The sequence below is a fragment of the Phacochoerus africanus genome, chromosome 2, assembly GCF_016906955.1.
Source record: "Phacochoerus africanus isolate WHEZ1 chromosome 2, ROS_Pafr_v1, whole genome shotgun sequence".
Taxonomy (NCBI): domain Eukaryota; kingdom Metazoa; phylum Chordata; class Mammalia; order Artiodactyla; family Suidae; genus Phacochoerus; species Phacochoerus africanus.
The window spans coordinates 120,123,309-120,149,573 of NC_062545.1; positions in this window are offsets into that span (position 1 = coordinate 120,123,309).

A 26,265-nucleotide genomic window follows, 5' to 3' on the forward strand; every position below is an offset into this window, starting at 1 on the left:
CCCAATGCTCTAGCCTGCCCAGGAACACAAAATATTTTTGTGCCTAACTAGCCGGAAAGTCAAGGATAAAGCATATGAAGAAAGCCTCCAATACGAAAGACAGACCCCAAAACAAACAAGTATAGGAAGACATCAAAAGCAGGCAATATAGGGTATTAATAGAATCTCCAAACATCTATAATTAAGTCGGAGAGATAAGAGAGGAAATTACCTTTAAGACATAAAAACAGGAGGGTAGAAAAATGAGTATGCAGGAAGTCAACAATATGTGATAGCATTCATTTATTCATTTCAACAAATTTTTTTAAAAATTTCTACTATGTGCAAGGCACTGTTCCAGCCATTAAGAACATGGCATTAACAAAACACATTCATACACACATTCAAAGGCTAGCAATTTTCTTTTTAAAAAAGAAAAGTTGGAAGAAGTAATTGAGGAAATCTCCCAGAAAGTAGAAAACAGAAAATAAAAAAAATGTGAAGATCAATTCAATTAAAGGATGTCTAATTTTAAAAATAATATTAATGAGAGTTCCAGAAAGAGTAAACAGGGAAATCAGAGGGAAGAAAATGATGTAAAATAAAATTAAGCAATTTTTCCAGAAAGGATGAAAACAAATTTCAGATTAAAAGAATTCATGGTGAGTTCTGCAAAATTTACAAAGAAGACCCACACAAAGGCCCATTCCAGTAAAAATTTACAATACTAAAGACAGAGATATCTTAAAAATTTTAGAAAAGAGAATTGTTGCCCTCTATAAACCATGGGGAATCAGAATGGCATTAGACTTCTCAACTGCAATTCTAGATGCTAGAGAAAAATGGGGTCATGACTTAAATATCCTAATGAAAACCATTCCCATGCTGGAATTCTTAGCCATATCTCTTCCATGTACATTTTCTCTAAAACTACTGGACAGCATGATCCACCTTTAAGATGGAATAGGAGTTCCCGTAGTGGCTCAGTGGGTTAAGAACCCGACACTGTCTCTGTGAGGATGCGGGTTCAATACCTGGCCTTGCTCAGTAGGTTAAGGATCCAGTGTTGCCACAAGCTGTTGCATAGATCACAGACGTGGCTTGGATCCAGTGTTGCTGTGGCTGTGGTGTTAGGCCTCAGCCGCAACTCTGATTAGACCCCTAGCCTAGGAACTTCCATATGCCACATGTGTGGCCATGAAAAGAAAAAGAAAAAAAAAAAAAAAAGGAATAAACCAAGAAAGAGTAGTATGTACAGCATAGGAAAGAAGGAATTTCCCCAGAGAACTGGGAAGGTAGATGGCATGCCTACTGCTATCTGAAGGCCTAGAAAGTAACTGGGCCAGTTGTAGAAAGTGGAGGATTACAGTAGGAGGTCTCCAAAACAAGAATGAAACTATAAGATTACTCAGAGTGATCTCAGAGTTATATCAGTGGTCTTGGTAATGGATTAGTGATAGGGGTTGCTATGACAGAAAACTAAGCAAATGAAGAGAGAAAGGAAATGTAATCATAGTGTACTACATGGTCCAACTGTGAATAATGCAAGTAATAATTACTACAAAGTAATCATTACTACCACAAAAAAAATAATACAACTATCCAGAGGATGAGAAGATTGTGTGAGAGGAGTGGGGACATGAGAAAAGGAAAACTAAATACTAAGGAATCACTAAAATTGAGAACTTCAATTAATCTGATATAGTGGGTAAATTCTCAGCTTACTAATTTTATTATAGCAAGTGTTGGTGTACTGAATTTATTTACAAAAAGAGTTATCTGGCATCTTTGAGTGTCTCATCTCTTTTGCCCTGTGTGTGGTCCTAACTTTGTATCTCTCTGGTTGTTCAGGAGCACAGCCCAGGAAATTACCCAGGTTATGTGGTTCCTCTGAACTCCGCAGTGAGGTCACCCATTTGATGCTATCCTACCGCAGCTAGCCATAACCAGTGTACACAGTAATCCAGCAGGTGTGACTTTCAGGCAGGGGATTTTTCTGCATGTCCGGTCACAGCTATTAATGGTCTTCCTTTGTAACATGATTAATGAGTGCAATATGTAATTAGTGAGTGTAAGATTATTAAACTAAACAGCTGAAAATGATATTGGGTATGTAGCTATTCATAAGATTTTTTGGAAAGCATCTAAGAGTATTGGTCAAAGATATTCTATATCTGCATAGCTGTTCAGTGTGGAAGACCACCTATATCTATACTTCTCAAAAATTTACCAAAGTATTCTCAGAAGAAAAAAACTAGTACACAAAAGTAGTCTCAAGGTAGCGCACAATAAATATGAAATTCTGACATCTTGAAGTTTATTTCAAAAAGTCATTTAAATTTTGCATGCATGCACATTTATGTTGGCTAAATATGTAAAATTTTATTTTCTATTTAAATTGATTTTTAGTGAGGTACAACTGAAATACAATATTATATTAGTTTTAAGTGTACAAACGGTGATTAAACATTTATATACATTGTAAGATTGTCACCATACTAAATCTAGTTACCATCTGTCACCTTATAAACTTAATATTATTGACTATATCTCCCATGCTGTATATTACATCCCCATGTCTTACTTATTTTTATCTCTGGAAGTTTGTACTTCTTAATTCCCTTTACCCATTTCACCTCCCTCCAAATGCCCTCCCTATGGCAACAACCAAACTCTTCTCTGTATCTATGAGTGTGGGATTTTGTTCTGTTTTTTTTTGTTTGTTTTCTTTTCTTTAGATTACATATACAAGGGAAGTAATGAGGTATTTCCCCTTCTCTGCCTGGGATTTATTACTTAGTGTAACACCCTTGAGCTCTGTCCACATTGTTGCAAACGGCAAAATTTCATTATTTTTTTATGGCTGAGTAGTATTCCTATATCTCTACCTATCTATTCACATCTATATACCACATCTTCTTTATTCAATCATTTGTTTATGGATAGTTAAGTTGTTTCTATATCTTGACTAATGTAAACAATGCTTCAGTAAACACAGGGTGCATATATCTTTTCAAATTAGTGTATAACTTTTCCTCAGATAGATACTCAGTAGTGAAATTGTTGAATCATATGGGAGCTTTATTCTTAACATTTTGAGGAAACTTCATACTGTTTTCCATAGTAGTTGTACTAATTTACATTCCCACCAACAGCATTGGGGGGTTCCCTTTTCTCCACATTCTTACCAACACTTGTTATTTCTTGTCTTTTTCATAATAGCCATTTTGACAAATATAAGGTAATATCTCAGTGTTGTTTTGATTTGCATTTCCCTGATTATTAGTGATGTTGAGCATCTTTTCCTGTTCCCATTGGCCATCAGTATGCCTTCTTTGGAAAAAAAAAAATGTCTATTCAGATCCTCAAAAAAAAAAAATCAGATTGTTTATGGTTTTGTCATTGAGTTACAGAAAATTTTTAAATTATATTTTGGATGTTAATCTCATATCAGAAATATGATTTGCTAATATCTTCTCCTATTCAGTAAGTTGCCTTTTTTTTGTGGGGGAGTGTCCTGGAGTGTTATAATTGCCCATGTGCACAAACATTAGCTAGAGGGAAGTATAATGCTGCCCCTATTCCTGTTCACTGCCCCCTGCCAAGGAGCAATGAAGTGCCACAACTGCCTGACCTGTCTGGCTTCAGCAAGGCAGCAGGATAGTACCTGACCTGAGTGCCCTCCCCAACCTGTTTTAGAAACATGGCCAGAAGGTGCCACATTTAAGCTTGTGGCTTCTGCCATCAGGTTAGGTCGAGGATGCAATGATAGCATTTGCCAAAGCCTCTGTCACTGGGGAGTATTCTGACTGCTTTCCACCTCTCCAGCCAATCCTTTTTAGATTAGCGAATGAATCTCCTTTACATATAGTCTAGGCTTCTTTCAAACTGTGGGTGTTTCACTGGGTCTCAGGCCAAGTGAGACCTCATATAAGCCCTTGGAGAGGGGAATCTCAGTTTCCTACAGCACTTAGGTCCCTTGGATGTCAGCTCTGTTGCTTTTCCAAGCCAGACATTTGGGGGGCCTGTCTCTTCAGTGCAAATCCCAGGGGCTGCGATGCCTGATGTGGGTGGCAACCAGTTTCCTCCAGGAGAAGCACCCATCTGGTGCGATCCTTCCCTATTGTTTACATATGTCCCAGGGGCGGGTCATCATACAGTCCTTTTATCCCTTGTTGAAGACAGCAGTTCATCTAGTTTTCAGATTTTTTTCAGAGGAAAATAATCCATATATAGCTGTAGATGTGGTGTGTCCCTGGGAAGAGATGAGTTCAGGATGACTTCCTATGCTGTCATCTTGGACTCCCCCTAACATTTTAATAGCTAACATTTACTGAACATTCTGGGGTATATTTTGCTTAAGTACTTTACAATCTCTTTGCACAGTAGATATCAAAGGTAAATGGATATTTAAATTTTATACAATAGGAAGGGAAATAAAGAGAAAGCTTTAACTATTTTGTAGACAAAAAAATTCTTATAGTTGGACAGAAACTCTAAGGTAACTGAATCCATTAATTGAACTTAATGGTGGAGTTCAATAAATTTCTTTTTTATTTTATTCAATTTATTTAAACAAAGAAACAAAACAAAAAAACTGTTCAGGCATTAATTGTTTCTTAATCTTAACAGCCATTTTATGAGACAGTTTCTAGTCTCATTTTATAGATGAGGAAACAAAAACATAGAAAGCTTGATAATTTTCGAAAGGTCACATAGCTAGTAAGCTGTGTAAAAAGAATTTAGATATTACAGTGCAGTCTGTACACCTGCAGGCTTTGTACTTAGATTCTATGGAATCATTTAGAGTCTTTTATAACTGCATGTCTTATCTGTGGTCCCCAGTTTTTCACTAGGGGTATGAGAACTACAATTTGAAAAGCATGAAACTATTTTATCAAATTCCACTCATTTGGGAGAAACTAATAGAATCAACAGCAAGAATGTCACCATTTAAAAAAATTAGGAAATAATTGATTTGATTAAAAAGAAACAATAAGTTTAATCACAACTGCAGCATTAATACTATAAATACCTTTGTGTTAATTACCTAGAAACCCTTAGTAGCCGGTCACTTTGTAAGCAGTGGGCTAGGGCTAGATCTTTTGCTCAATTTACCAGTTAGACTCCCAAAGCATATGTAGATGGGATTAATTGCAATCTACCATGTGCCAACCCCTCCTTTAGCTCTGTTTGTGATATTTTACTTCCAAACATAACTCTTTGAAGTATTTTTTTAATGCCCATTTTACAGATTTAAAAAGTATAGTACTTGAGAGGATAAGTAATTTGCTTAGATTACCCAACTAATGAATCATAGGACTAGGAGACTTGCAAGCTGAGACAGTTAGACTCTACAATCTGTGCTTTTAACGGTTATTTTATATTTCTGGCCCCCTTCACCATCTTTTGTCCTTATATTTGACAATGCAAGAGCCAGACTTTATGGCCACTTTCAACCTTCCATTTTTTAGATGCCTTTAGTAGTATCTGGACTCCCATCTATCCTCATGCTATGGTACTTGTTATCTTTGCATCAACTGCTAACCTATGTTGTGGGGTTCAGTGGGTAAAAGTACTGTACTTTCTGGGAGCTGTCAGTGTGGTATACACCCATTGTGCTCCTGTGCAAACAAGAGCTTTTGACCAGTTAAGTGGCCTTTAGAGTTAGAAAAGCTAACTGGAATGGACTTCCAGCCAGAACATCAGGGTTCTTTCATGCATTATGTCGAAGTCCTTCAGGGGTGTTTCTTGATCAAAAAAACAATTTAAGGATGATTTCAGCTCTTTCAACAAAATTGTTAGCTTAATTGTCTCAGACAGAGGTTTTTCAGCCTTAGCACAATTGACATTTGGGGCTGGATAATACTCTGCTTGGTGGGGGCAGTCTTGTGAATTGCAGGATATTTAGTACAATCTGTAGACCCTGCCACCAGATGCTAATGAAGTTATGACACCCAGAAATGTCTCCAGACATTGCTAAATGTCCCCCAGGGGTGAGACAAAATTGCCCATGGTCAAGAAACACTGGTGTAAGGTAAAATTCTTCCTACATAAATTCCCAAGCAAAATTCATAAAATGTTATGTTGTTTTATTTATTTCAAAATAACATCTTCCAGCCTGACTTCAACATAAAGCTTACTCAGGTTAAATTTACATCTACTGAGAGACTAGGAGAAACTAATCACTCTATTTTCCTCTTTCTTTTCAGTGCTTACTATTTACTCTAACTCTTATATGCTCATAATTCAAAACATGTCCCTCATACACATCCAGCACCAAACCCAAAAATTCACCTGCAAAATCATCATCTCCTTCTAAACATCCTACAGGAACTTCAATACAAAATGCTGCACACTGAACTCATTCTCTACCTCCAAAAATCTCATTCTTTCACTCCTTTGAAATTATTCCAAACCTCCTTAGCTGGGTTTGTGAAGCCCTTCATAAAGTATTCCTTGCTTTCTTTCATCTTATGATAATAAGTTAGTGATAATATTTGCTGCTAGAATAAAGGCACTGTAAGAATTGAGCCAGAAATTAAGTACATAAAATGTATTATTTACTTTACTGTATTCAAGTAATGGTCTATGCATATGTAATGGATTTGAAGGTGTAAACGTCTGCAGTTTAAGTGTCTTTTATATTAGGAAAGATGTGAATTTCAGTACATACCTTCAGGTATACCCAAAACTCATCCTATTTTCTCTATAAATAAATTTAATTTCTATTTTAGATTTTTCCCTTTATTTTCCCACTGTTTTCTCATATGTTGCATCTAACTTTTAAGGGCTTAAATTGGTCACTCAGTTTTTAGTGCAAAGTCACTTTCTAGAGTAAGAGGAACTGCTCTTTAACAATTATGCATGATGCAACCAGTATAATCAGTAACATCCCAGGCAAATAGAGATGTAAGGTCGCCTTTGACTTAGGTAATGTCAACCTAGTAGTAGGGGGACGTGGATAGCTAGCAAATATTCAGTCACCATATATCCATACTAAATATATAGACAATGTTATATTCAGACACGCAGTTTCCAGAAGAAAAAAAAATTCTTCCTCAGTCAATCTGGTCTTTGGTCATCTGTCCATTCATATTTAAGCTACTTTGCTCTCTTTTCTAGCAATAGGCATCTCTGGTCTGGCTCTCTACTGCTCTTTATTAAAACATGATTAAGGTTATCTCAGGCTTTCTACTCAACCATGTCTGTGCCATGCTGCATGTTGGAACATTCTGTGGAACATTCAATTTTCCTGAGCTCCATGCAGAAAACAGCTCTCCACTGTTCTACTCTCTTAGGTTTCTATTCTGCACCCCACCCCTAACTAGGAAACAGACTATGCATGACATACAGGATTATTTTTGAGGAATCCAAGTGCATCTAAGTTATTTGTCTTCTCTTTGCTCTCCCCATGAAGTTTTTACCTTTTCCACAATGAGATAGGCTGACTTATCTACTTTCTTAGATTTGCTGTTTGTGACATAAACACTGTACCCTAGTAGTATACGGCTAAGGATTTTAAAAAGCAAAAGCCTGTTAAAACTTAAAAGGGATTTCCCACTGTGGAGCACTGGGGTAAGAATCCAACTGCAGTGTCTTGGGTCGCTGCAGAGGTATGAGTTTGATCTCTGGCTTGGCACAGTGGGTTAAAGGATCCAGCATTGCCACAGCTGTGGCATAGGTTGCAGCTGCAGCTCAGATTCAATCCCTGTTCTAGGAACTTCCATAAGCCATAGGTGCAGCCATAAAATTAAAAAAACAAAACAAAACTTAAAAGTGTTTTCTTTGCTCATGTATCTTGTCACCTCTCCTCTAAGACAATGAACACTGCTGACAATAAGGGCGAAAAGCAAAAGGTATGGGAAACTCCAAAAAGCAATACAACCAAAATCCTTGATAAGTATAAAATCATATTCAATTTTTTCATCTACTAAAGACAAATAAATTCTAGAGTGGAAGAAAAGAAAAGTGGTTAATTTACATGTTAACTTGGTTAATCGATGATGACCAATTATTTGGTGAAATATCTGTCTAGGTCTTGCTGTGAAGGTATTTTAAAGATATGACTAATTTTGGTAGACTTTGAGTAAAGCTGATTAATATGCATGAGTACCATCTAATCAGCTGAAGGCTTTAAGAGCAAAGACTGAGATTTCCCAAAGTAGAAGCAGTTCTTAAGACTGCAACAAAGAAATCCTGCCTGAGTTACCAGTCTGCTACACTGCCATACAGACTTCAGACTTCAGATTTGGCAGAACCAGCCCCCAAAACTTCATGAGCTAATTTCTTAAATTTCACTATCACTATCTCTATCTTATTGGTTCTGTTTCTCTAGCGAACCCTAACTAGTACAGGAGTAAAGATGGAGTTACTGAATTCTACACATCGGTAGATCTGAATTGTTATATGTAGCAGAAAACTTTTCAATAGTGGCAAAGAAAGTGAGTGAGTCTTTTTAGAAATCTCAGTTTTAGCAGGACTTAAGGAATGAGGGGTAATCCAGAGTGTCAAAATCTATAAAAAGATACAGGAGAAAAAATAATGTCAATTAAAGCTTTTGTGGAGAGTCATTAACCAGACTGGCTAGGTCCTATTGAAAACTAAATGTTAAAAGTAGGCAAACAGAAGAGGTATCACTAAATCTTAAGACTTGAGAAATCAAAGTAAAAAGGATGGAAGAAAAGAGCAATAGCTAGAAGGAAATGCCAAGTCAAATTTCAATTTCTCAATTATTTGGCTTGAGAATGGGGCTATCAATCTCAAAATCATCACTTTTTCCTGCCAAGAAGAAGGCCCTGAGACACAGTGAAGAGGCTAGTTCCTCTCTTACCCTAACAGTGAGAATTCCAAATAGAATAGTAGCACTGTTTGCTTGGCTGAACAATAGCTGATTGAGAAGAGTTCGTGATACCAAGGTAAAGTGATGGGCACATCCCTCTAGTGGCATCTTACAGAAGCTTGAAGGACAGGAAGCTAATGATCACAAGTGGGTAGTACAATTGGCCAGGGCAAATAATTCAGGGTCCAGATGATTGTATTAAAGGAGATTTCAAAATTAAAATGAGGAGTTCCCGTCGTGGCGCAGTGGTTAACGAATCCGACTAGGAACCATGAGGTTGCGGGTTCGGTCCCTGCCCTTGCTCAGCGGGTTAAGGATCTGGCGTTGCCGTGAGCTGTGGTGTAGGTTGCAGACGCGGCTCGGATCCCGCGTTGCTGTGGCTCTGGCGTAGGCCGGTGGCTACAGCTCCGATTCGACCCCTAGCCCGGGAACCTCCATATGCCGCGGGAGCGGCCCAAGGAAATAGCAAAAAGACAAAAAAAAAAAATGAAAATGAAAACATAAAGACAATGCATTGTATCACATTTTCTACCAATAAAGTGAACATTTCCAATTATAATAGTTGCATCATCAGAAGATAACAGCATTTATGGCACAGGTTTTAAAACCAAAATATTACACTCTAACAATTTTTTTGACTTCTTGTGGTCTAATTTTGTTTATGATACACTCACGGAAATTCTTTCCTTACTGTCAACCTTGACCACAACAAGAAAAATAGTCATCTTTCTATTTTTAATCTTTGTCAGCAAATATCTTCCTCTCCTGTTTTAGGCGACTCTGGATAACAAAGCAAAAAACAGTAAAATATGGAGCAAAGTATAGCAAAAAGGGCCATTTATACTGCTATTCTGACTGCTATTATCAGCAATAACTATCACTTCTAAGCTGTTCAACAGTGAGTCCATACCAATAAGTGAAAATATTTTTTGTAAGTGCTGTATAATAACACCTGAAACATATACAGCACCTTTCATCTGTAAGAATCCCAAAGTGCCATGTGGAGTATTCTGGGATCACTTCATCACCTAAAGAAATACAACAATCTCTGGTAGATAACGAGGTCCTGCTATATAGCACAGGGACCCATATCCAATCTTCTAAGATAAATCATAACTGAAAGGAATATAGAAAATAATATATATGGGGAAAGAATCTGAAAAGGAATGTATATGTGTATACATATAACAGATTTATTTTGCTGTACACCTGAAACTAACACAACTTTGTAAGTCAATTATACTCCAATAGATTTTTTTAATAAAGAATGTATATATGTATATAACCAAGTCACTTTGCTGTACAGCAGAAATAAGCACAACACTAAATCAACTAAATCAAATTAATAATAAAGAAGAATAGTACTGTAAAAAAAATCTTTGGAGTATATACAATGTGGCTACCCATCCATACATGTAATATTTCACAGTACAGGTATTCTTGGAGAAAGGACAAAAGTAAGTATGTTTCACTCTCCTAGCCCTTCCAGAACCTACCTGGCTTACACTCTAGTTTTATATTTACAACCCGTGGCCCAAGAAAGTAAATTCTTCTATTTATTCCTTTTCCTGCTTCAGTGGGAAGGCTGATTCTTGAAAAACTGTGGGTTGTTCAAATCTTATCTAAGTGCTGAATTTTTTGGGTTGTTCTTTATTTATAAAAGTCTGTGAAAATTAATTAAAACCCAGCATTAGTAGAATGTCTTTGAAACTTGAATCATTTTTAAAAGTATAATTTATTTACAATGCTGTGTTAGTTTCAAGTATAGAGCAAAGTGATTCAGATAGATAGATAGATAGATAGATACAGATATAATTTTTCAGATTCTTTTCCCTTATACATTATTACAAAATACAGAGTATAGTTCCCTGTCCTATACAGTAGATCCTTGCTGTTTATCTATTTTATACATAGTAGTGTTTATCCATTAACCCCAAATTCTTAATTTATCCCTCTCCCCATTCTCCCATAAAAGTTTGTTTTCTATGTCTATGAATCTGTTTCTGTTTTGTAAATAAGCTCATTTGTGTCATTTTTTTTTTTTTTGGCCTCACCAGGGCATGTGTACATTGTCAGGCCAGGGATAAATCCAGGCCACAGCTGTGACTTAAACCACAGCTGCGGCAATGCCAAACTCTTAACCCCCCTGCACCAGGCCAGGGGTCGACCCTGCACCACTGCAGAGACAATGCAGTATCCTTAACCAGTTGTGCCATAGCAGGAATTCCTCACTTGAGTCATTTTTCTAAGATTTCACATGTATGTGATATCACATGATATTTGTCTTTCTCTGTCTGGTTTACTTCATTTACCATGACAGTCTCTAGATCCATCCATGTTGCTATAAACGGCATTATTTCATTCTGTTGATCATTCTATTGTTGCTCATCCATTATCTGCTGATGAACATTTAGGTTGCTTCCATGTCTTAGCTACTGTAAATAGTGCTGCTATCAATATTGTGGTGCATATAATCTTTTTAATTGGAGTCTTTATCTTTTCCAGATCAATGTCCAGAAATGGGATTGAAGGATCATATGGTTATTCTATTTTTTAATTTTTGAAGAAGCCTCCATATTCTTCTCCACAGTGGATGCATAAATTTACATTCATACCAGCACATCCTCTTTAGCATTCATTATTTATAGACTTTCTGATGATGGCCTTTCTGACTGGTGTGAGGTGATACTTCACTGTAGTTTTTATTTTCATTTCTCTAATAATTAGCAATATGGAGTATCTTTTCATGTGCCTATTGCCTTTCTCTCTGGAGAAATGTCTATTTAGGTCTTCCACCCAATTTTTTTTGATTGGGTTGTTTGGCTTTTGATACTGAACTGTACAAGCTATTTGTATATTTTGGAAATTAAGTCCTTGTCAATCAACTTATTTGCATGTACTTTGCCTAATTCCTAAGATTATCTTTTCATTTTGTTTATGGTTTTCTTTGCTGTCCAAAGCTTATAAGTTTGATTAGGTCCCATTTGTTTACTTTCACTTTTAATTCTTTTACTTTGGGAGTCTGACCTGAGAAACATTGCTATGATTTAGGTCACTGAACGTCTTGTCTAAGATTTTTGAAACCCATTTCTGCTACTTTCTTGCTGTAGATTTGGGGCAGGTTTCTTAATTTCTTTCAGCTCATTTTAAAAAATGGAGATGTTGATATCTAGTCATAATGAACATACACATTTACAATGATTATCAGAGTAATCTATTCTTTGTCTAGGCACAAGGTAAATGTGTTTTTATTCATTTCCACAATATATATCTATAGGAAACAGTACATGATCATTGATTAAATCAGCAGGGTTATAGACTAAGAGTTCTATTATTTCTTAATAGAGAATTTAACTTTAGTAATAGAGTCATGAATTTGATTTACTATCTTTGGGCGTGTCAGTTACTTGATGCCTCCAATTAGCCCTGCCCACTAAAAGGCAAAAATAATAACCCCTACTCTCCTTACTGAATATTTAGGATAAATTGAAAAGTGTTTGCAATACAGTTCTGCTTCCTTGGAAAATGGTGCTGTGTAAAGACAATGCAACATTACTTTGGTTGTGATGTTGACCAAAACCAAATGAGAAATAAATTAATGAATGAAAGGAAAAGATTCCTAGAGTTTGTACTAAAATAAACAGATGAAAAGGGGTACAAATGCTATCTTAAAATGATCCCCCATCACTCCTCTACCCTTCATTGCAGAAGTTCATAGGAGTACAGAAAACCAATAGATGGTGAGCCACCTGGTTTTTCTAAATATTTAAGATATTCATTTAGCAAATATTTATTAAAAACCCATTCTTCAGAGTATGGCAACTTTTCATTCTTAGATCAAACAAAAAAGACATTCAGTTAAACTAGTATTCTTTGATATCTACAATGGGAAAAGTGACATACTTAGTCTCAGTATTAATGACCTAGAAAGATGAAAAAAATACCCTTCATCTTTCAAGAAGGTACCCAATGATAGATATAGCTATGTCATAAAAGACAAGATGCAAAATATATGACATAATTATAAAAAGCGTGAGCTTTGGAATTGGCCGGTGTTTAAAAAAACACTGTATGACTTAAACCACTTTCTCTATATTCTCTGTTTCTTCATACTTAACTCATAGAGACATATATTATGCTGTAATAATTTTACGTAAGAGAGTGCTTTCCAAAGGGCTGAGTCTGTGGTATTTGTGCGAAATATATTAATTCTTAAAATGTTAAAATTGTTGTCATTATTATTTACTAATAATTGGAGGTATAGAAGGATTTAGAGCAGTGGCTCTCAACTGGGAATGATTTTGCCCCCCAGGAACATTTAGTGATATCTGAAGACATTTTGGTTGTCAAACTTGGGCGGATGGAGTGGGGAAGGACTACTATCTAGTGGGTAGAGAGAGGTCAGGGATACAGTTAAACACCCTGCTATAAACATGGCAGGCTCCCATAACAAGAATTATCCATCCTGAAATGTCAGTAACCCTAATGTCAAGAAACCCTCATTTAGAGAAAAGCATCTATCTATCTATCTATCTATCTATCTATCTATCTATCTATCAAAATTGGTTTTGATCATCTAAACTAATTTAGTGGCTGTTAGGTTGGCTGAGAATTAAAAACAAACAAATAAAAAACTACTTCTGTAAAGTGAAGTTCAGAGTAGATGTGAATCCTAGAGGGTGAGAACAGAACAACAGAACATGGGTTCCAGAAAAAATACTGGTACTGCTGGTGATCAAAAACTGAAGTCCATTATTATTAAAACACCAAACGTAGAAACCAAGGTATTGTTATTGGAAAGCATAACAGTATTAGTGATACCTGCTACTCTGTCAATGAAGAGAGAACAGAAAAAAGAAGCAGTCAAAACAGAGGCTACTAAGGCCAATGACACTCATATGGAGAATGACATGTTTTAAACCCAGCCCCAGGATCCTGCTGCTTTACTAAAGAGAAAATGAGAAAAGCTGAAATACCACAGAAAGAATTTCTAGTCTGTCTCCTGGGGAAATGGGCTTTCTATTCAAGTAAATAACTCTTTTATTACATAGAGAGAGAGAAAGAGAAGGATGTAACAATACAATCAGTCTCTCATGGGACAGATGGTAGGTAGAGAGACTGAGACAACTGGTAGGCAAATGTCTGGTCTTGGGAGGACAGAAAGCCCCAGGATACAGGCAGGAGCCAAACGGAGCGGAGCAGAGTCTAACCTGGAAAGGAGTGAATGCACAGGGATGAGCAGGATCCCTGAATTGTGTTTGATGTAATTGCAGTGAAGCAATTTTCAGAAGAGAAGAGGAACTGAGCTAGGGTAAGGAGTGATGGGCAAAGGGGAAGTAGTCTATCTAAGAAGGATTTGTAGCCAGAGCCCAGAGGTGCAGTAACATCATACATGGGTATTGAGTAAATATAGAGAAAATTCCTAAGTGCAGTTAGACTATGGACAAGAGGAAGGAGCATCCCACTGTCTGAGACAGTAGGACAGAGACACTTTGAAATATTCTAGTCCAGAGACATTTTAGCCCTGTGCTTTTGAAAGAGTTGACAGTTACACTTAGCAGATCATAATTAGTTTTCAATTTCACAATTCATAAGAATGTTAAAATGCTGCAAACACGAGTCTCTGCTATGAGCCTCTACTATGACCTTAAATATAGGTGCCAGTATTTAAGATTAGAGTCTAGTGGGGTGGAGAAAAATGTTGGTAGTGGTACAGAGTAGGGCATAGGGAGGCAGGCACAAGTAACCTATTAAACTTCAATGTAAATAAAGTAAATATTTTAAATATACATATGATGCTCTGAATCTAGAGAAGAAAGAAAAATTAAATCTTACTGGAGGAATTGTAAAAAGTATCACAAAGAAGCTGACATCTGACCTAGACTTGTGTCTTCCTATAGGATAAAAATATTCTTAAATAAATCTATTTTTCATTACAGTTTAGTCTAAGCACTGTAACAAGTAAGTACAACATGAATGGAACTTGAATTCGCAATCTGAATTCAGAAAATAGAAACATTCTTGGTATAACATAAAGGTACTCAATTCTGGACAAATCTGGCAATTAGCCTGATTCAATCTATGTTAAGAGAAAAAAATGTCAGGCCAAGAAATTACTACAGAAATGAGTGTGAATTGGCACACATGAGCTTGCTTCATTAGAGAGACCTGTAGCTCTCCACTTAGCTCTCAGTTAGAAGAGGGCAGAGAGGCTATTGGCAAGCCTCCTAGTAGCAACCAGAAGCAAGAGAGGACATAGAAAATTTGTAACAGCATTTACGACATTTGCAGTCTAAGGCAACTTAATGTAGAGGCAAATAAGACATTTAGGTCTAAAAATCATATCCTGTTTTATGAATTGTGAATTAATTAATACTCATAAGTAAAGACTCTGAGTCATAGAGAAAGGCTTAAATATTAGCATCAATTTCTATTTAAAAGCTAGGGTAATATGTAATATATTTTAGAAATATAGGTAAAAGAGAATTTGGTTTTCCAGTTCCAATTGTAAGGAGCTTGGAAGTTGCCATTGTATCCTAACAACAAGCAAAAGGCAGAACAGACTGAAAAAAGTAACAACTCTTCATAGACACATAAGAGAGAGGAGAAAACAGGGCAAATTCTGAGACTTCAGACACAGGCAAGCAAACACAGAGTCACAGATGACCAGAGCAAAAATTCAGAAGTGGAAACTCCCAGGGGAATTTGTGTTGGGTAGGAAAACCTGAACTGGAATTGACAAATTGCTAGAGACTCAGTATGGATAACTTTGAAAGTCAAAAACTCCAGAAGGGGACCTGCTCATACAACATCTTCTACACTATTATAAGATTTATCTCTAAGAGCTTGACCAGATTCCTGCAGTATATCAGAGAAAAATCCCCTCTTGGCTCTGGCAGGGGGAAGGAAAAAGGAAGCATTTGGAAATACAGCAGAGCACTCTGTTTTCTTTAATGAAGGCTGCCCCCTCCTAGGAGAAAGTTCACCAGAGCTTACTTTGCTGGGTATTTTAAGAGCCTAACTAACCAGGGGAAGAGAAAAATAAAACTCCAGCCCACTCTAGGCATTTTGTTCCACTTAAGGTGGGAAAAAACACAACAGAACAAAACTGAGAATCACTTGTGAGGTTCGCAGTCCAGAGACACTGGCTCGCTAAAAGACTCAGACCTACTCATAAGACTAAATAATGCTTCTCCTTCCCCCACACCTCACAATGATATTAATAAAGCCCTATTTACAGGGGCTCCTTTTACCTAGTACGTCACGTTCAGCAATCAAAAAAAAAAAAAAATTACAAGTCATACCTAAAAGAAAAAAGGACAATTTGAAGAGACAGAGCAAGAATTAGAACTAGACATGGCAGAGATATTGGAATTATCAGACCAAGAATGTAAAACAAGTGTGATTAATACACTAAGGGCTCTAACGGATAAAGCATTAAAGAACACATGGGCACTAAAGCGGATAGATGGAAATTCTAAGAAACAAACAAAAAAATGCTAGAGATAAAAAAATATAACTACTGTACGGAACTGAAGAATGCCTTTGATAGGCTTACTAGTAGGCTGGACATGGCTGAGAAAAGACTATCTGAGCTATGGAATATATCAGTATAATCTGTGAAAACTGCAAAGCAAAAAAAAAAAAAAAGAACAGAATATCCAAGGATTATGGAATAACTACAAAAGGCATAATATATAAATAATGAAAATACCAGAAGGATAAGAAAGATTGAAAGCTATAGAAGAAATGTATGAAACAATAACAACTAAGAATTTCCCCAAAACTAATGTCAGATACCAAACAATAGATCTAGGAAGCACTTGGAGAATGAATGGCAAAAAAACTACACCTAGGCATATTATTTTCAAATTGCAGAAAATCAAAAATAAATGAAAAATTTTAAAAGAAGCAAGATGGGAAAAATACACCTTACTTACACAGAAACAAAGATTTTAAAAAATGTGCAGGAGTTGCCAATGTACCTCAGCAGGTTAAGAAAACTGATGTTATCTCTGTGAGGATGCAGGTTTGATCTCTGGCCTCACTCAGTGGGTTAAGAATCCAGTGTTGCCACAAGGTGCAGCACAGGTTGCAGATGCAGCTCAAATCTGATGCTGCTGTAGCTGTGGCATACACCTTCAGCCACAGCTCCAATTCAAACCCTAGCTCAGGAACTTCCATATTGCTGCAGATGCAGTCCTAAAAAAGGGGAAAAAAAAAACCCCAAAATCTTCAACAAACTATTAGTAAATAGAATCCAAGAAAGTATTAAAAACAATTATACATCTCAGCCAAATGATATTCATTCCAAGTATGTAAGGCTGGTTCAACATTTTAAAATCAAGTAACATAATCCATTACATCAATAGATTAAAAAAGAAAAATCATATGATCATATAAATAGATGCAGAAAAAGCATTTGCAAAATGTGTTTCCATTCATGATAAAAACTCTCAGTAAACTAGGGATATAGGAAAATTTTCTCTACTTGATAAAGAATATCTACCGTAGCAAAAAGACAAAAAAAAATAAAATAAAATAAAAATGGGAGTTCCCGTCGTGGCGCAGTGGTTAACGAATCCGACTAGGAACCATGAGGTTGCGGGTTCCGTCCCTGCCCTTGCTCAGTGGGTTAAAGGATCCGGCGTTGCCGTGAGCTGTGGTGTAGGTGCAGACACGGCTCGGATCCCGCGTTGCTGTGGCTCTGGCGTAGGCCAGTGGCTACAGCTCTGATTCGACCCCTAGCCTGGGAACCTCCATATGCTGCAAGAGCAGCCCAAGGAAATAGCAAAAAGACAAAAAAAAAAAAATCTACCAAAAAATTCAGTTAATATTATAACTAATTGTGGAAAATTGAAGCTTTTCAATTAAGATCAAGAACAAAAATCCTGCTGAATAGCATTGAGAACTTTGTCTAGATACTCATGTTGCAACAGAAGAAAGGCTGGGGGAAAAATGTAATTGTAATGTATACTTGTAAGGATAACCTGACCCCCTTGCTGTACAGTGGGAAAATAAAAAAAAATAAAAAAAAAAGAACAAAGAAAGGAGAAGTTCCTGTCCTGGCTCAGCAGCAATGAACCTGACCATCCATGAGGATGCAGGTTCGGATCCCTGGCCTCACTCAGTGGGTTAAGGATCTGGCATTGCCATGAGCTGTGGTGTAGATAGCAGACATGGCTCAGATCTTGCATAGTTGTGGCTGTGGTGTAGGCCAGAAGCCACAGCTCTGATATGAACCCTAGCCTGGAACGTCCATATGCAATAGCCCCCTCTCCAAAAAAACAAGCAAAAAATCAAAGCAAGGATCCCCGCTTATCACTCATTTTCAACACTGTACCAGAAGTTCTTGCTATTGCAACAAGGTAAGTAAAGGAAATAAAAACTGTACAGACTGAAAAGGAAGACATAAAATTGTCTTTATAGATGACATGACTGTATATGTAAAAAATCTGAAAGAATAAAAAAATTGAAAAAATTTATAATTGATAAGCAATTATAACAAGACTGCAGGACATAAGATTGATATACAAATCAAATGCTCTATTTACCAACAATGAAAAAGTGAAATTTGAAATTAAAAAAACAATATTATTTACATTAGTACTCAAAATATGAAATATTTAGGTATATAGCTAACAAAATATGTACAAGATCTGTAAGAGGAAAACAGAACTCCGATGGACAAAATCAAAGAACTAAATAAATGGAGAAATATTCTATATTCAAGGATAGGATGAGTTAATAGTGTTGAGATGTCAACTCTTTCTGATATGATATATAGATTAAATGCAATCTCAATAAAAATCTCAGTAAGTTATTTTATGGATATCAACAAACTAACTATAAAATTTATATGGATAAAGAAGATGTGGTACACATATAATGGAATATTACTCAGCCATAAAAAAGACTGAAATAATTCCATTTGCAGCAAAGTGGAATGACCTAGAATCATCATACTAAGTGAAGGTAGACAGTGAAAGACAAACATCATATGATACCACCTATATGTGAAATCTAAAAAAAAAAAAAAAAAAAGAGGATACAAATTTATTTGCAGAACAGAAACAGACTCACAGACTTTGAAAAACTTATGGTTACCAAAAGGGACAGGTTGCAGGGAGAGGGATGGACTGGGAGTTTAGGATTTGCACATGCACACTGAGGTATATGGAATGACTGGCCTGTGGGAATCTGCTGTATAGCAGAGAACTCTACCCAGTATTATGTGATAATCTATGTGGGAAAAGAATCTTAGACAGAATGGATATGTGTAAATGTATGACTGGGTCACTTTGTTGTACAGCAGAAATTATCACAGCCATGTAAATCAACTACACTTTAAGAAAACTTAAAAAAAATGAAGTTTATATGGGGAGTCAAAAAACTCAAAATAGCCAACATAATAGTGAAGGAGAAGAACAAGTTTGGAGGACTGACACTATACAACTATAAGACTTACTGAAACCTACAATAATCAAGACAGTGTGGTATTAGCAAAAGAACAGACAAATAGGTCAATGAGACAGAACAGAGAGTCCAGAAATACACCCGAATAAATACAGTCAATTGATTTTTTACAAAGGAGCAAAGGTAATACAATTGAGCTGATACCCTTTTCAACAAATGGTGCCAGAACAACTGAATATCCATATGCACAAAAAAAAAAGAATCTAGACATAGATTTTACACCCATCACAAAAATTAGCTCAAAATATATTATAGACATAAATGTAAACTACAAACTTATAAAATTCCCTGGAGATAAGCAGGAAAAAATCTAAATGACCTTGGATATAGAGGGCATTCTAGATACAACCTCAAAGACAGGATTCATGAAAGAAATAATAATCCGGATTTCATTAAAATTGAAAGCCTCTGCTCAGTGGAAGACAATATCAAGAGAATGCGAAGACAAGCCGTAGACTGGGAGAAAATAGTTGTGGAATACACTTTTGATAAAGGACAATTTTCCAAAATATACAAAGAACCCTTAAAATGCAACAATAAGAAAACAAACAACTATGTTAAAAATGGGCTAAAGACTTTAACAGACACATCATCATAGAAGATACACAGATGTCAAATAAGCATATGAAAAGATGCTCCACATCAGAGAAATTCAGATTAAAGCAACAATGAGATACTTCCTTACACTAGTAGAATGGGCAAAATCTGGAACACTGATAACACCAAATGCCAATGAGGATGTGAAGCAATGGGAACTCATATTCATTATTGGTGGTAATATAAAATAGTATACTTTGGGACAGTTTAGTGGTTTCTTATGAAACTAAGCATACTATTATCATATTCTTCAATAGTCATGATCCTTTGTATTTATCCAAAGGAGTTGAAAGTTTGCATCCACACAAAAACTTACACACACATATTTATAGCAGCTTGATTCATAACTGCCAAAACTTGGAAATGAAATGATGAAGTTCTTCAGTAGGCAAATGGATAAATAAACTGTAGTAATCCAGACAATGGAATACTATTCAGAGCTAAAAAGAAATGGGATTTAAAGTGATAAAAAGACATGGAGAAATTTTAAGTACACACCACTAAATGAAAGAAGCCAATTAGAAAAGCCTGAATATGTATGATTCAAATCATGTGACATTCTTGAAAAGGTAAAAATATGGAGATAATAAAAATATCAGGGGTGGGGGGGCATGGTTGGGTGGAGCAGAGATGAATAGGTAACAGAAAATTTTTAGGGTGGTGAAAACCCTGTATGATATTAAAATCATAGATAGATACCCTTATACATAGGTCTAAATTCATAGAAAGTACAGGAAGAGTAAGCCCTAATGTAAACAATGGACTTTGGGTAATAATGATGTGTCAGTGTATGTTCATCAAATGTAATGAATATACTACTTTGGTGGGGCTGTTGATAAGGAGGGTAGGGCATATATGAGAAATCCCTGTACCTTCCTCTCAATTTCACTGTAAACCTAAAATTTCTCTTTTAAAATGTTAAAAAAAATAGAAGAGACAGGCTAAAGTCTAGATAAGAAATCGGCTCATTGAGAACAAATCATACATGAAATTCTGAAAAAGAAGAACAGTTAGTGATACACCTAGTATCTGAAAATAAAATATATAATAAAGCACCAATAATTAAAGCAGTGTGGTATTGACTCAGGAGCAGGTAAACAGATCAATGGAACAGAACAGATTTCCAAAAGAAACCTAACAATATAGGGACACTTAAAATATGATACTGATGGCACCTCAAATCAATTTGGTAAAGATGGACATTTTAATAAAGAATGTTAGGATCACTGGTAGCCATTTGGAAAAGATAACATTCTACCAATGCCTCATATTGCTTACCAGTATAAACTCCAAATGAACCAAAGTTTTAAATGAAAAATTAATCCTAAATGTACTTACAGAAAGCATGTGTGAATTCTTTCATAAACTAAGAGTAGGAAACTATAACATGTATGACAAACAAAACAAAAGCCCAAAGCAAAATTCAAAAATAAGTCTGAAACAGAAAATATTTGCAACTTCTAGAAAGTGGGAAAAAAGTGAATAGCAACTTAATAGAAAAAATGATTAAAATATAATAATAGAGACCTTAGAAAATTTAAAACAAATGTCCTGTAAACACATGAAACAAAAGCACAACTTCACCCAGAGAGACTATATTGACATTCTATCTGTTAACTGTCATATGGCAAAAAGTCCAAAAGTTTTCACCACTTTTTTTCTTTTTCTTGTTTTTTTTTTTTTGTTTGTTTTTTGTTTTTTTTTTTTTTGCTTTTTAGGGCCACACCTGAGACATATGGAGGTTCCCAGACTAGGGGGCCAATCGAAGCTACAGCTGTCGGCTTACATCTCAGCCACAGCAACTCCAGATTCGAGCCAAATCTGTGACCTACACCACAGCTCACAGCAACACCAGATCCTTAACCCACTGAGGGAGGCCAAGGATCAAACCCACAACCTCATGGTTCCTAGTGGGATTCGTTTCCCCTGTGCCACAATGGCAACTCCCACAACACATTTTCTTAGCCAGACTATAAGAGGTGCTTTCTTGTAATGCTGGTTTGAGGAACAAGATGGTACAACATCTAGGGAAAAAAAATATCCACCAAATTTGGCAACATCTACCAAATGCATAGAAACATTTACCCATGGCCCAGAAATCTGACTTTATAGAGACTTGTATTCCAGCACTGTTGGAAATAAGAAAAGACTGTGCAAAAAAAGAGTAGAAAATAAAAAAATAAATGTTCATATTTACTCGTGTCTAAATAAAGCAACACTAAAAGCTTAAAATAAAAATCGTTATCTATAGGTGACAGAAGAGAATAAGTTTTCTTAGTGTCTACCTTTTATGTCATTTTACACTGTATAATAAAAACTGTATTAATTATTCAAAAACTTTAAACATTCATTTCTAGATCATTTCATTTTTAAAAAAATTCTGGCCAGACTGCTGCCATTCTAACCACTTTCAACTTTTTTTTTTTAAATCAAAGCACAAAAACTTGATTATGTCAGATTAAGGTTTATTGGTATTTTTCTCATTGCCTTCAGGAGAAAAATCCTGATTCTACTCATGGCATGTAAGACCCTTTCTTATTTTCTCTTCCATAGATCAGTGTCTATCTACTTTCTTTTTGTCATTTTTAACATTTGGCTCTGAACAGTTTTCTCCCATTTCTCCTCTCAACTCTGTAAACTCTGTACTGGTCTACATATCACCTTCTTTTTTTTTCCTCTCTCCTTCCCTTTGTCTGCTTTCTTGGAGAGGAACATAATGCATCTTAGCCCCCAGTGTTTGGCACATGGTAGGTAGTCATTATTTATTGGGTAGGTGGATGGGGGGAATAGACAATATGCCACTGATTAAGCTGCTGTCTCTTAGCTCCACACCCACCCCTCCTCTACCCTGCTTTGCATCTGCCTGGAGCAGAAGGATGCAAACTACCCTTTTGTTTTGCCAGAGGCTCCTTGTTAGGTGTGTCCAACAGGGGGTGCTAGAGGGAAATTGCAGAGCTCCTGTGTGACAAAGGGACTTGCTCCTTCTTTCCTGTGGGTTTCCTATTCTCCTTAGTGGCACCTCAGCTTTATTTCTTCAAATGAAGTTCTTCTAGCAGCAGTTGAATCCTGTTGGCAGTTTTTCCTCACTTGAAATACCAGATACATTACACTCCTCAAACACCCCAGTGCCAGACCAGCAGTGTCCCCTCCTGAGAGGCCTGATTTCAGCTCCAAGGGCCCCTTCTGCGGGGCTTCCAAATTAGGACAACTGTACCTCTTCCCATGGTTCCCTCAACCCAAGACTTGAAGCTAAACTTGCTACTTCCTGATACCTCAGATTTCCCTTTTGCCTTTTCAGTTCTTCAAAACCTAACTAACAGGTCTTTACATCAAATTATCTCTGTTAAAATAACTAGTGTGGTTTTTGCCTCTTGTCTGGAGTCTGCATGAAGCTGCAATGTGCTTACCCTCAGCATATCCACACCTGTTTGTGGTGTGATGATGGACTGGATTTCTCCACACTGCTGACTAAACAAATGAGTCCCAGGATCATCTCTCAAATTTTGTACTAAAATTCTCTGTGTTTTAAATAAGTTGATGGTGTCTCTTCTTGGGCCTTGATGGAAAGGAACGACCAGCTTTCAGCAGTTCTAAGCATGGCTTTTGACCCCGTCTTCTGCTATTTTGCTTCACTTCCCATCCCAAAAGACACATGCTCATTTTGTTTTAAGTGTCCAAAGTACCTTCTGCCCTCACCCATTTTACCTGCTTCCCTTGGATGCCCTATGTTTCATAAAATTTTTGCAGTTTTTCATAATTTTCCCTCATATGCAACAAGCATTGCAGAGGGACACCAATAATATTATCTAGCATTTATTAAGCATTTACCATAAACTTCAAAGATATCCTCTTTTAATCTCAAGACAATCTTATTTTGTAGATGAGGAAGCTGAGATACAGACAGGTACAAACATTTGCTCTGGGTCATAAACAAAACCAAGATTTGGCCCCAGGCTAACTTATTGTTTCTTTAATAACATTAGAATAACATTAAAACTGGGGAACACTTCAGTTGTTTTTCAAACGGTGATGGGGCTATGCAGTCTTAATTAGGATTACATTTGGGGGAGCGTGTGTATGTGTATTGTATATAAGCTGTAGATTTTGAGGGGCATAAATATTTAGAATTTGGGGGAAAAACCATTTGTGAGGATTTTCTGCAGCATACTGTTAAGACTAGAGGTCAAGAGTGGGGGAAGGGAGGCACTGTCAGAGAAAAAATATATATAACTGCCCATTTCTCTTGGCAGTACTTGGATGATTGCTGGCTCTTTGGCATTAATCACCTGTCAGAAATTACCTTCTCCACACCTGACACTCCTACCTTGACAATTTTTGCCTCCTTGCTCATGAGTGATGGGATGATGGTTATGCCCTATCCATCATGCATTTTGATCAGACTGTCATCCCTGGGTGACTCACAATTCCTGGCTGGGACCAGATCCCAAAGATGTCAGCCCTGAAGTGATATCTTGTGATGGTTGGGTAGATGGTCCTGGGAGCAGATTGATGGCAATCAGGGTTTGCTGTATGTCAGTGCCAGGTTGCCTGCTGTGACACATGAACTGAGTGCTCATATAAAAAAGTACACAGCAAAGACCAAGATGGCCTGGGCCTGCCTCTTTAGCATAAAAATGAGCTTAATTGGATAGGTGCTCAGCTGTTTGTCATCTAGGGTCAAGGACAGGTCAAAGAAAGACAGAATTCTAAACTAGTAAGAAGGCAGAGTTTCTTTGTAGTCCAAACAAATGATTCAGACACCTATCGATGCCAAACTTGGAAATGAATGACTTGGAAGCGTAAGATAAGGTTTCTAGGGCTCTGAAGACCAAAGAACCCCAAAGTAGAAAGACTGGGAGAATAAAATCATGAATATCGAAGTGTACACTTCTTTCAGAAGAAATAATAGTTTATGGTTAGCATTACATTCTTTGGGTATTTAATTTCATTATTCAAGGTCAGTAAAATCTTTCTCCAATTGGGGAAGCCCAAAGGCTTTAAAAAATAAAATTTCATTGTCCCTGATCTTTCATCAGCATTAGATACTGCTGCTTCTATTTCTTTTTGAACTGTTCTTCTCATCATCATCCATTGCTTAATAATCTAGACCCACTTAAAATTCCTTCTCCAGTCCTAAATCATTATCAAGCCATTCTTACTTAAATGTATTTTGTACCTTTGGTCTTTATTGTATAATTAATGTACTATATTTTCATACTAAATCTTACTTTGTATATTTTATTAGAACAGTAGTTTTTATAAACCTGTCATGTGAATGTATGATTCTGTTTGTATCATCTTCCTCCCAGTTGGTCAGAAGGCCTTTGTGATGAGAGAAATAACTTATACATTTGGGATTCCCTAGTACTTAGCACTAGTGTATGTTGTGAATATTTATTGACTGAGGATATTTTTGTTTTTGTCCTCTAGTAGCACCTAGCACAGGGCAAAGTACCTAGAAGCTAAATAAGAGCTTATCGACAGGTTCAGGTAGGGACTGAAGGCTTGTTTAGAACCATGTTGGCCAGCCTTCTGCAGCACACATTCTACCCCTCTTTCTAGATACACAGATGCCATTTCTATTTTTGAGGTCACAGAATGCAGCAAATTGAAAATATTTCTTGGGCCTCACTCAGTAAACTCTTTGCAGTTAAAATGGTATCTGTTTCAAATGCCACTTCCAAGAGCCAATAAAAATACAATAGCTTGATCTTGACAGCAGAGAAATGTGTGAACTTTCCCAATGTGTTGTATTTACTGTAATCTTGAGTAAATTTCACTCTTTTTTCTTCACCCTCTCTACTTCAAACCCTTTCATTTAGAGAGTAATTTCTTTGGACTCCTGCCAGATTCCTGTTTTGGTTCTTAATGTTTTCCTTAGCTTGAACACATAATTTATTTTTACTTTCCTAGTGCCTACCACCAATTTCTTGTTCATTCATTCTGTTCACTCCCTAGGTCATTCATTCACACATTCATTAAATGTTTATTAAATACCAGCTGATGCCACTGACTAATTTTATTCTGACCCCTAGTTTTATTATTTACTTACTGTGTGAATCTGGACTTCTCTATGACTCACTTTGCTCATCCATAAAATAGGGATAATAATAGTGTCTGAATTATATGGGATTATTGTGAGGATTAAATAGTTGTATGTGTGTGTTGTGTTTGTGTATGTATGTAACACTTAAGGTAATACCTCCACAACCTAAAGATTTGTTATTTTTATCTTCAGAGAGAACTGCAGCAAATGCATTGGAAAGGAAATTCTAAGCCTCCAGAGCATCATTTTCCCTGTCTTGAATCCAAAATGTATGCAAACAGATTAATATTCCTCAAGTACAACTTGTATCATACTGCTCTCCTCC